This window comes from Lontra canadensis, unplaced genomic scaffold (assembly GCF_010015895.1).
Source record: "Lontra canadensis isolate GAN:19392208 unplaced genomic scaffold, GSC_riverotter_1.0 scaffold147, whole genome shotgun sequence".
Classification (NCBI taxonomy): Eukaryota; Metazoa; Chordata; class Mammalia; order Carnivora; family Mustelidae; genus Lontra; species Lontra canadensis.
This window is the reverse complement of record NW_022631141.1, coordinates 655,124-667,368: the sequence shown is the minus strand read 5'-3', so window position 1 is coordinate 667,368 and position 12,245 is coordinate 655,124.

Below are 12,245 nucleotides of genomic sequence, written 5' to 3'. Positions count from 1 at the left end.
GTGTCCTACCTGGCCGTCCGGGTCCCTCGATACAGAGCAGAGGCAGGTAGCGGCGGCGCCAGGCTCTACGGCCCCGCCAGTGCCCGTGCTTCCAGCTCAGCTCCGCCGTCAGGCCCTCCAGGTCATCCCGGGGCAGCCGGCACTGTTCATGCTTTGCGTTTGTCTCAAAGACGCCTGGGAAACCATGAATTCAGAACCTAAACCTTGACCTTCACGGACGCAGAGTGCGGCCGTACCGAGAGCTCGCGACCGCATTTACCAGCACACGCCTTGGGCTTTCTGGCCTCCACTCCGCAGCGTTCTTGCTAGTCTGTGTTCTCAAGTCAGCTGCTCCGTCTCAGGGCCTGTGATGTGCTAAAGCCAGAATAGTTAAGTCCCCAGTTTATGCGGGAGAAGTTCTAGTCAGAGCCACGGAGACTGGATCCAGCCGCGGGATCACCGCTGTGGAGCCCATGGTTCAGGCAGACTCTTACAGGCACCAATAAGGAACCCAGTTCCCCACCTGGGACTGCCTCGGGGGCTGTGGTGGAAGGTCGGGGTCCAGGAGCACAAAAACCCTCAGATGCAGGGACGGGCAGGGGCCAGGAGAGATGCTGCATCGGCTGGAGGCACCCGGAGCCCAGCGGCACCCAATGCAAAGCAGGCTTTCGGCTTTTCTTAGAAGTTCACGGTGGCAGCTCAACAATGTTGTTTAGAGGCTACTAACGCCCGTCTTTTGTTTTCTTCTAGTCACACCAACTGTGAATTCCCCCGGAAACCCAGGATCAAAGTTCGACACTGGCAGCTTCCTGGGCGGTATCGTGTTGACACTGGGAGTCCTGTCGCTTCTCTATGTCGGATGCAGGACGTACTATTCGAGACGAGGCATTCGCTACAGAACCATGTGAGTCTTGGCCACAATGTGTTTCTCTGTTTCCTTAAATACCACGGCCAAATGCCAGAGCAGGGCCCCGGGGCTAGCAATCACATTCCAAGTAATCCTGGGCCCGGAGGTCGTTGGCGACGTGCAGGTACAAACGGACACCCGTGCCCACGCCGGGGAAGAGGTGGTCACGCCCCTCGGGCCCGGAGGCGTCGGACTGGCTGTGCTGAGCACGTCTGCCCGTCCGCGGCACGGAGGCGCGGCCCTGCTAGAAACAGGGTTTCAAAGAAACCCTGTCCTTCTCTCTGGTAACTCGGTATAGTGAGTGAGCAGATGTCACCTGACGCAAGGCCCCCTCGGGGGACGGCGCGTGCCCCTTCCATAGGCCTGGAGCTGTGAGGGGGGGGTCACCTCCTCGCTACTCTAGTTCTCAGAAGTCCTTTCTGGGCTGATTCTTACTGGGGTGCAGGAACGGATTGTTAGCACAGACCCCCGAGGACACACAGGCGTCCTGCACGGTCGCTGCACGTCTGCTGGGTGTGGAGCTGACGGGACGGAGAGAGACCATGGTCACCTAATGCCAGGTGCCCTGAGGCCTGGAGACGCGGGTGCGCGTCTTAAGTTCCCAGGACCGAGGAGAGCAAGGAAGGGCCTCCCGGGTTGACCACTGAACCGAGAGACACGAGGCTTTGGCAAACTCGGCGTGTTTTACTGCACATCTGGAACCCTAGATCACCCCGGGGAGGAAACAGACTGGACTGAGCGTGTTGGGTACCTCTGTGTTTCTAGAGGAATTTATCGCATGCTCTTGGTGACTTTCCCCAGTTAGAACAAGGCACGTTCTGAGTAAATCCAGGGCCACTCGTGTTTTCCAGCACTGCTGTTTATTGATGGAGGGGGGGGCCACAGAGCGCTGAAGCAGCGGAGCCAGGTCCCTTCAGCTGCTCTGAGCTCCAGCCTTGCCCGGGGTGGCCCCTGCAGCACGGGGCAGACACGCTGCTCTGAAGTTCGGGTGCGCGCGAGTCTGCGGGGTGCAACGGCAGGAGCGGCTCCGAAGCTGGGAGGTCCTCCGCACTGTGATGTGGTCTGTCCGGGGCAGAAGCGGCGAAGCCGGTGGTGCCGGGGCCGCGGAGAGCGGCGCTCACCTGTGCGCAGCCGGGCCGTCCTGCGCTCCGGCGGGTCCTCGCCAGCTGCCTGCATGAGATACGGGGGTCGCTCGCACCGCACCTCCACGGAGCAAATGTTCAAGGGCTCGCGGGTGCTCGGCTGGGGAGGGCAGAGCAGAGGCCGAGGGGAAGTGTGCCCGGATCCTCCGGCATGTGGTGGGCGCGAGGCGTCAGCAAGGTTTCTGTAAAGGCCAGTGTTGATCCGAAAATAAAAAACAGTTTCAACTTCTCATGTCTTACAGTGACGAACACGACGCCATCATTTAAGGAAATGCAAGGAGCCACGGAAAGAATATTGGGAACAGCCCTCCCACTTGTGAGGACGGCCATGCACCTGCTGTACAACCTATCGCGAAAAGGGTTTGGGTTTCTACATGTGTGTCTGGAACGGGCAGTTAATGTTGACAAATAGAGACAAGTCCTCCCCTGCAGCGTAGCCCTGGTCACCCTGGGCGTGACTGACGATCTCCTCCCCAAAGGGCAGCCCCCCATTCGGACCTTGGGATTTTCACACCGACGCCACGGAGCAGAAAGCAGAGGAAGCCGCAGCTTTTCCAGCTCAGTACTCAGGTTTAGAAACCAACGGCACTGCCCCAGCCCCCACTCAAAACTAGACCCATCGACAGGCCGCGGCCCCGCCAGGGAGCCTGTTCCTCCTGCGGCCTCCTCTGCGCTCCCGGTGGCTGGTGTAGGTCAGGGGAACTGCAGTGTTGAACAAGGGTTTAAAGCCGCTGTGAGAACAGCGTCCCTGCTGGAAACTGCAGGGCCGCTTCCTGTAGCTGGACCCCGTAACGCGGTGGGACCCCCCCCCCCCCCGGCGCACGACACCCCTTCTGCCAGGGCTCACGGCTGCGTTCCCACCCCTGGGAGGGCGCCCCTCCCCTACAGCAGGACGATGCTGCATTCCTGTGCACTGCTGATTTACTCCGATTTGGGGAAATTAGTATACTAAAAAAACCTTTGTACTGGGATTAGAGCCTTCAGTTTTTAAAAACAGAAACTTACGAGTCTTGAGGCCCCTCATCTCCCATGGAGGGCACCCGGCTGGGTCATGCTGACAGCAGTGTCCGTCCATGGAAGTCCAAGGGTTCGGCTTTATGGTTTAGATTACAGCAGCCAAAACTCGGTCAAGTTTGGCAAAAGAAAAAGTATCCAGTCCTACTAAACGACCACCAGGCTACGCTGGACTTCACTAAAATGGCATTTCTGTGTCTGTTAATTCAGAAATAGCTCAGATGACCCTGCGTCTACACCGAACGGGGTTTAAATGTAACTTGTGACCAGCTTTTGGCTTTCAGAGAATGCCATGAATTTCATATAAAAGCGCCATTTCTACTCTGCATCATGGCCCACAGACGGGAGGGCCAGGGGGCGGCCCCGGCTACAGGAAGGGGACTGCGTTCGTGACCCGACGGCGCCGCCGGCTCTCGCTGTGAAATCCGCTCACGCCCCGAGTATACGCTTCCGTCTGGAGTCCCTCGAGGACCTTTCCAGTCGTCCTTCTGTTTCCTGCGTGCTTCCCGCTTCAGGGGCTGGGGTCCGTCAGAACCTGGAAGCCGGGCCTGACTCTGCCTGTTAGGAGAAAATGCCATTAAATGCCTTTCCAGCTGCCTTTGGGTCTAAAAACTGCCTTCCCTGTCGGGAAGCTGGAGCACGGCTCCCACGTGGCCCCCACACCCTAAGCCGCAATTCCTGTCCTCGGTGTGTTTGCTTCAGCAGGTGCGCACTTCTGTTTGCTTCCTTGAGAATGTATCCACTTGAAGAGCTGGTAGAATCCTATCTAGGACTTTAGGTAATTCAAAGAATGAGCATTTCCCCCACAGATAAGAGTTGGCAATATATTAGTAAGAATTTTGTATTTTTCAGGAGACTTAAAGCAGATTCCTTTTCTCTTATTATAATAACCAACTTTTGGTATTTCACTGTTACTGAGATCTATTTTTAGAATAAAATTTTTTCATTTAAGAGTTTTTGTGTGGTTTTACTTCATTTCCTCAAACTCCAGAGAAATGAAAAGCCCCAAGTAAAGAGGCATATACTGTAGGGGTCCAGCGACACAGAAGTGTCAACAGGCTCACCTGGAACCCTGGGAGCAGCAGAAATTGTGTCAGGGCCACCCCAGACTTCCAGAACAGCAACGTTTGACAAGCCGCGCTCAGGACGCTCTGTTCACGCCACTTCCCACTTCTGCTGGGAAGAATGAGAAAAACAGGTACGTTCATGTGAGAAACCTCCATCAGCGACACGTCCCTCAATGTACAGACCCGCACACAGGACGGAGGGTGGCCTTGACCGCTAGGGACCGGAGACCAAAGTGGGGGGCTTGCAACAAGCAGCACTTGGTCTGGAGAGAGCAGAGGAAGTCCCACCTGCAGAAGCAGGGCGGCGGAGGGGGGCTGACTCCACCAGGACCCACCGCAGCTCCGCCTCATTCCCAGCCTCGGGAGAACCTGACCTGCGCCGGAGCCTGGTCCGTCCCTGCCCAGACAAGGGGGCTGAGCCGGTCTGGCGGCTATAGCCCAGCCACAGCCGAGACGAGCTCTGCCGAGACCGAGTCCACGAGAAACGGATTCAACAGACCAGTGAGGAGTAAAAGTACTTTTTGAAAAAGTACTCTCTAGGCCCGGCATGGGGCTTGAACTCATGACGTCCTGAGATCAGGAGTCAAAGGCTCTACTGACACAGGTAGCGGGGACCTCACCCACCCGAAACTCATTTTAAAAAGCCAGCATCAGGGGCCACCTGCATGGCTCAGTGGGTTAAGCCTCTGCCCTTGGCTCAGGTCATGATCTCAGGGTCCTGGGATCGAGCCCCACATCGGGCTCTCTGCTCTGCGGGGAACCTGCTCCCCCCCCCCCCCCCCCCCCCCCCCCCCCCCCCCTTGTGATCTCTGTCAAAAAAAAAAAATCTTAAAAAAAAAAAAAAAAAAAGCCAGCATTACCATAATACCGAAGCCAGAAAAGGAGAAACCAGAGGGGCGCCTGGGTGGCTCAGTGGGTTAAGCCTCTGCCTTCGGCTCAGGTCATGATCCCAGACTCCTGGGATCGAGTCCCCGCATCGGGCTCTCTGCTCAGCAGGGAGCCTGCTTTCCTCTCTCCCTCCCTCTCTGCCTACTTGTGATCTGTCAAATAAAATCTTGGGGAAAAAAAAAAGGAGAAACCAGAAAACTTGAAGGTAAATCCCGCAAATATAAATGCCAGAATTTGTTCCTACTGACAGAAGCCAGCCCATGCACAGGTTCACTTACCAGACTCCTCGGGGATCCGTCCCTGGGATGCAGGGATGGTCTGGCGCACGAAAATGAATCCATGGGATACACAGCACTAACGGACTGCGATCATTCCGTCCTGGTTCTTGGAGACACAAAAGCATCTGACAAAATTCAACATGTGTTCATGATAAAACCTTAGGGAAGCGGTGTCCTTCCACAGAGTGACGTCCCCGTAGGACAGGCCTCCAGCGGCCCTCAGAATCTACAGGTCAGGGTCCCGAGGGAGGTGGAGTGACCACGACCACACACCAGAAGTCCAGGCATGGCAGTTTCTCTTGGCACACAACATGTTTCATAAACAGAAAATCCCAAAGACTCCACCAAACCTGGTAGAGCGGATGCATAAACTCAATGAAGTTACAGGACACAAAATCAACATTCCAAGAACAGCAACATTTCTACACACAGACGACAAAGTATCTGAAAGATAAAGATCCCATTTACAACAGCATCAGAAACAAAATACTCAGGGTTACATGTCAATGTTGAAGAGCTCTGCCCTGAAAACCACCAGACACTGATGAGAGATGCCGAAAATATTAACGAAGCGAAGGCATCCGGTGTTCATGGACTGGTCTGTTTACACTAACAAAGCCCATAATGTGTCGTCCTCTGAAAGCTGGTGCCCATCCTACCTTTCCAACCTTGTTTCCCATTACTCACCTTCATTTTCCAAAAAGGCTTCACGATTTGTCGGTCTTCATATTTCCCCCTCTGCCAACAGCTCTGCTCTCCAGCTCTGCACACACTAGTCCCACTTAATCCCCAGTGCCCACCTGCACACACGCCCATCAACAGAACAGAGAGCCCGGAAATGGACCCTCAGCTCTACGGTCAACTAATTTTCTACAGACCAGGAAAGAATGTCCAATGGAAAAAAAGATGGTCTCTTCAACAAATGGTGGTGGGAACACGGGACAGCCACAGGCAGAAGAATGAAACTGGACCATTTCCTTACACCACACACGAGAATAGACTCAAAATGGATGAAAGACCTCAGTGTGAGACAGGAATCACGGTCCTAGAGAACACAGGCAGCAACCTCTTCGCCCTCAGCCACAGCAACTTCTTTCTAGAAACATCGCCACAGGCAAGGGAACAAGGACAAAAATGAACTATCGGGACTTCATCGAGGTAGAAAGCTTCTGCACAGCAAAGGAAACAGTCAACAAACCCAAAAGACAACTGACAGAATGGGAGAAGATATTTGCAAATGACATATCAGATAAAGGGCTAGTGTCCAAAATCCGTAAAGATCTTACAAAACTCACCCCCCCCCAAAATGAATAATCCAATTAAAAAATGGGCAGAGGACATTTTCCCAAAGAAGACATCCAGATGGCCACAGACACATGAGAAAGTGCTCCACATCACCGGGCATCAGGGAAATACAAATCAAAACCACAATGAGATACCACCTCACACCAGTCAGAATGGCTAAAATTAACAAGTCAGGAAACGACAGATGCTGGCGAGGATGTGGAGAAAGGGGAAGCCTCCTACACTGTTGGTGGGGATGCAAGCTGGTGCAACCACTCTGGAAAACAGCATGGAGGTTCCTCAAGAAGTTGAAAATAGAGCTGCCCTACGACCCAGCAATTGCACTACTGGGCACTTACCTGAAGAACATAAAAATACTAACTCCAAAGTGTGCACCCCAGAGTTGACAGCAGCATTATCAACAAGACCTAAATCACGGAGAGCGCCCGAATGTCCATCGACAGGTAGGCGGGCAGAGACGCGGTCTGTATGCACACGGTGGAGTATCCGCCGTCAAAAGGCATGAGCTCCCGCAGCCGGCTGGCCGGCCGGAGCTGGAGAGTCTATCCCAGGCAAAGTCAAGTCAGAGAAAGACAAGGCCCGTATGATTTCACTCATGTGGAATTTAGGAAACAAAACACACGAGCAAAGGAAAAAAGAAAAGAAACCGAGGGCAAACCAAGAAACTGACTGACCTACAGAGAACACGCTGACGGTCACCAGAGGGGACGTGGGCCGGGGTGGGGACGGAGGAGGGCGCCTGCCGTGCTCAGCCCCGGGGCGTGTCTGGAAGAGCGGAGTCCCGGTGCCGTCGGCCGGAAGCTGATACTACATTGTGTTCACTAATGAATTAAAAACAAAACGACGGACTCCTCCTTTCCCTAGCGTGAAGAACTCCCACGGCTCTGGACGCGAAGCTCGCCGCTGTCCGGACTGGCATCCACCCGCAGAGCCTGCCCGCCGCCCCCGCCCGGTGCCGGGCCAGTCCTCCCGGGGCTGCCGTGTGACTCACGTTACCATTCACGGACACTGGGGCGCGGACGACTCGCACGCGTCCCTGCCACCGTCGCGGACGTGCGAAGACTGCTCCATCACGGCCGAGGCCGGCCGGGTCTGCACGCGGAGGTCACGGGCGCCAGCGGCCACGGCCGCCCGGCCCGGACTCTGTAAAAGGCGAACACGGTCCCCGGCGTGGCAGAGGACGGAGACGCCGGCAAACTCCATCAAACGGACCCCAGCGCTCTGGCTGCAGCGTTATGGGCCGGAAAGGGAAGCGCATCGAAGCGTCTCCCTCCACACCCACCGGCTATGGAGAAGCGGCGGCGGGACGGGGGGGCGGGCGCGCAGCGCGTGCACTTAGAAGGGGGCGGACACACACAGGCAGACACAACCAGCCGTCCGCTTCTCCAAGTGTGAGCAGCACGGACTGTGGCTGCCGCTGCTGGTGAAAACCACAGCCCGACGCGAACACGGACATCTCACGGAGCTGCCCTGACCACGGTGATGCGCGGCCCCAGGCGGGACTTTTGGGACCGAGCAACGAAGCGTGTCAGCAGCAGAGACGCTGCACAACTTCCATTGCACGCGGGTTAAAGACCCATCCAGAGTGCAGTCTTCCCCAAGGGGTCTTAATGCATTTCACCCTTAACACCGGTTTGATTGTCGTGGGTCTACTTAGAATGCGGATTTTTTTTCAATGATTACATAAACGTGTAGTATCGATACACTACAATACTGTAACTGTTTTATGGGTTTTTAAGATTGATTTTATTTATGTGACAGAGAGGGAGAGCAGGAACAGAAGCAAGGGGGTGGCAGAGGGAGAAGCGGACTTCCCACTGAGCAGGGAGTCCCATGCGGGGCTCGATCCCAGGACCCTGGGACCATGACCTGAGCCGAAGGCAGAGGCTTAATGACTGTGCCGCCCACGCACCCCTCCTTATGGTTTTTTTTTTTTTTTTTAAGCTTTTATTTATTTATTTGAGAGAGAGATAGTGAGAGAGAGCATGAGTGAGGAGAAGGTCAGAGAGAGAAGCAGACTCCCCATGGAGCTGGGAGCCCGATGCGGGACTCGATCCTGGGACTCCGGGATCATGACCTGGGCCGAAGGCAGTTGTCCAACCAACTGAGCCACCCAGGCGTCCCCCTCCTTATGGTTTTTTAATTGATTCTTGCTCTAGTATGACTTAAGAATACAGCATGTAACACACAGAACATACACAATGTATGTATTAACCAACTGTTTATGAGTAAGGCTCCAGCCAATAGTGGGCTCTTAGTAGTAAAATTTTGGGGAAGTCAGTAATTACAGATTTCACCATGCTGGGGGACCGGTGCCCAGAACCCTCGTGTTGTCTGAGGGTCAGCGGTATAAGGGAAAACAAAAGCTCATCGAACAGCGAAAGGCTCGGTGGTTGCTAGGGTTGGTGAGCACGAAGGACGAACAGGAGGCACAATTTTTAAACTTAAATACTTTAAGACCACGGATAAAACTTTACATCCCACACGCTAAATACCTTTCAAAAGTTTTGGGGTAACATCAAAAAGAATATCCACAATGACTGGAAAATTCTCCTTCCTTTTGTGAATACATCCTCTGAGATGCTGACCTTTCTTCATAAACCGCAACAAAAGCCAACACGTTACAGAAGATTAGAAGCAGAAGCAGACACACGAGTCCAGGCGTCTTCCATCAGGCCAGACATCAGAGCTTTGCCAGAATGTAAGCAATGCCATTCTTGCAAACTTTAAACAGTGATTTTTCTTGGGAAGTGCTACATTACCAGGTAGTGTGCACTGCTGTTTTAAAAGGAATACTGATTTCATTTTCAAATGAAGCATGGAATACTGCAGAGATGCGCCGTGATCTCACGTGGCAGCTAGCACAGGCAGACACAAGCTGCGTGAGCACGAGCTCCTCGGGGCCCTCAGGAACATCTGGGGCCGTAAAGGGACTCTGAGACCAAGATGTTTGGAGCCCCCTCCTCTGCATCAGGTTTCTTCATATAGAACGCTTCCAGAAAACAATGTCCGTCTGTCTTCAAAGCTGACAGCCGGCTGTCCTCGGACTTACAGGACAGCAGCCCACAAGGGAGGGCCGGCGAGGCCGGGAGCGCCCTGCTCGGCTCTGGCACGCGGCTCTCTCTAGCCAGAGTGTGGGACACAGCAGGGCGCCGGCCGGGGACCTGGCAGAGGACGGACTACAATTTCCCCCACTTACATTAAGAAGGTAAAGAAGAGCCATATATTATTTTTCAAACGGAAGTAAAATGACCGGAAGGTGCAGTTGGACAGGAGACGCAGACGTAGCTGGGCCTCCCTCCCATCCGGCCCCGCACGTGCTCCCCCAAGTGCGGCCGAAGCAGGCAGAGAACCTCGCACTCCCGCCAACCGCGCGCGGCCTCCTACTGACCAGAAGCCTTCCCGGCGACTTAGCACGCAACTTCACGTCGTCCACGCTGTATTGCTACCGTAGCGCTTCTCTTCCTTTTTTTGGTATTTCTAGACTACAGTTGGCAAGTTATTTCAAATTGTCACGAATCTCAAAAAACTGTCCAGTAAAACCTGAAAACCTGCTTGCGGCGGCCCCACACAGTCACGCCTTTGCTGTTCGGGGCTCGACCGCAGCCAGACCGCAGCTGCGTGAGCCACGTCACCGAGCCCACAGCTGCACGTGTACCAGACGCGGCTCACACACGTGCTCGGGCTTCAGGGACAGAAAATGCAGTCAATATGTGGAACGGAGCATCTGACATTGGCCTCTCGGTCCGACACCACAAGTACCTGCTACAACAGACGCTCCACGTGAGGAGCGACAGAGACCAAAACCCCAGTGCCCGCTGCGGGCTCAGAGGACTCGGCAAGGGGACGAAATACGACATCACCGCTTACCTGTATTTCATGCCGCATTTTCACCGAATGCAAAAACCTAGAAGTTCTTACACATTATGAAAACCGACTATCTAAACTTTCAAATAAACGAAATTTAAATAATTCGAGTTCTTATGCTGGAGGAGAGCCCATGTAATTTTTAAAAACATCAATACAGCTGCCTAGGACAGTCTGTCCACAAAGCAAAGCTAGCGGGCCAGGTGGACCCACGTTCGAATTTCACTTCATAGCTGCTGAAGGGATATGGGCTACTGTGCCTAAAGCCGCCAGCACCTGGTACTGTCAGGCCCACCCAACTCAGCGCCAGACTAACTCGAGCCACGGAAATTTCTTTTCTCACCATGTCTGGTGGCCAGGAGTCCAGAGATCCAGATGCTGGGAGGCATGGTTTCTTCCGAGGTGCTCCCACGGTTTGCTGACAGCTGCCCAGCCGTCTCCACAGGCTCCTCCCTCTGGGTGTGTCTGCGACCTGAGCTCTTCTTAGGAAGGCACCAGTCCTCTTACATTTGGGCTCAGAGGACCGCATTTTGCCTCAGTTACTTTTAAAGGCCCGATCTAGAAAGGCAATCATACTCCGAGGTACTAGGGAGATCAGGACTTCAGCATATGGATTTGGGGGGTACAGTTCATCCCATAACCACAGTGGACCCTTAATCGAGCAAAAATGAAAGAAGACAGTTTCTAAAATGATTTCATTCCCTCTTTAAATTCCTTCCCTAGAGCGGGGAGAAGCCTCTCAGCAGCACGAGGCCGTGGAGACGCGAGACGAGAGCCTGAAGGGTGGGGAGACTCCCACTCCCCCCAGGGTGGCCTGTGCGGAAGGCACCTAAAGGAGCTACAGGACAAGAGGACACATGGCGTGTTCGCGGTCTGCTCCTTCCCCAGGCCTCAGTGGTCTGCCGCAGACCCAGGTCTGGGAAAGCACCGGGATGCCTGGGCCCAAGGAGGAGACAAGGGCCCCTGCCTGTGTCCAGCATCTACGCAATAAACAAAGCCATCACACGACCTCTTTCAAATCCTAATGCAGATGGGCCTCATTTTACTTCATTTTTAACATGGATTTTAGTTATAATACACAAAGCAATTAGACAGATACCGTTCTCCTAAAAGAATTTCAAAAATCACATTATTTAAGAACACTTTTTTAAAGATTTTATTTACTTGAGAGCAAGAGAACGAGGGAAGGGTCAAAGGGAGAGGGAGAAGCAGGCTCCCCACTGAACAGGAAGCCTGATGCGGGACTTGGCCCCAGAACCCCAATCATGACCTGAGCCAAAGGCAGATACTTCACCGACTGAGCCCCCTAGGCGCCCCTAAGAACACTTCTTAGTAATTTGTTTTATGAATTCCACTTTTAACAGCTAATATCTGAGTGCTTACAATGGGACAGATACTACGGTACAGTAACTCATTTAACCCTGATAACCCTATTAAGGCCTGGAAGAAATACTTTCTAAGTCAGGAGAAGAAAATACGTTCTCAGTCAGGAGGAAAAAGACGATGCAGTTTTCTTAAAGAATTTTATTACGAGGTTTCTCACCAATTAGGGAAAAGCTTATTTACCAGTAAGAAAAAAGTCCTTATTTTAAAACACAAGTGGAAAAAGACCAAAAAGCATTTGGCAGAGTAACTGTGGTGAACCCCAGCATTCCCCGGTCCAGTTCCTGTCAACAGCACTCTCTCGGGGCGCACTCAGAGCTTCCAGAAAGAACACCAAACATGCCCTTGTCACGTGACCCCTCAGGGCACCAAGGCCCCCCCATGACCTCTCCCTGCGCGCACACGCACATTAACG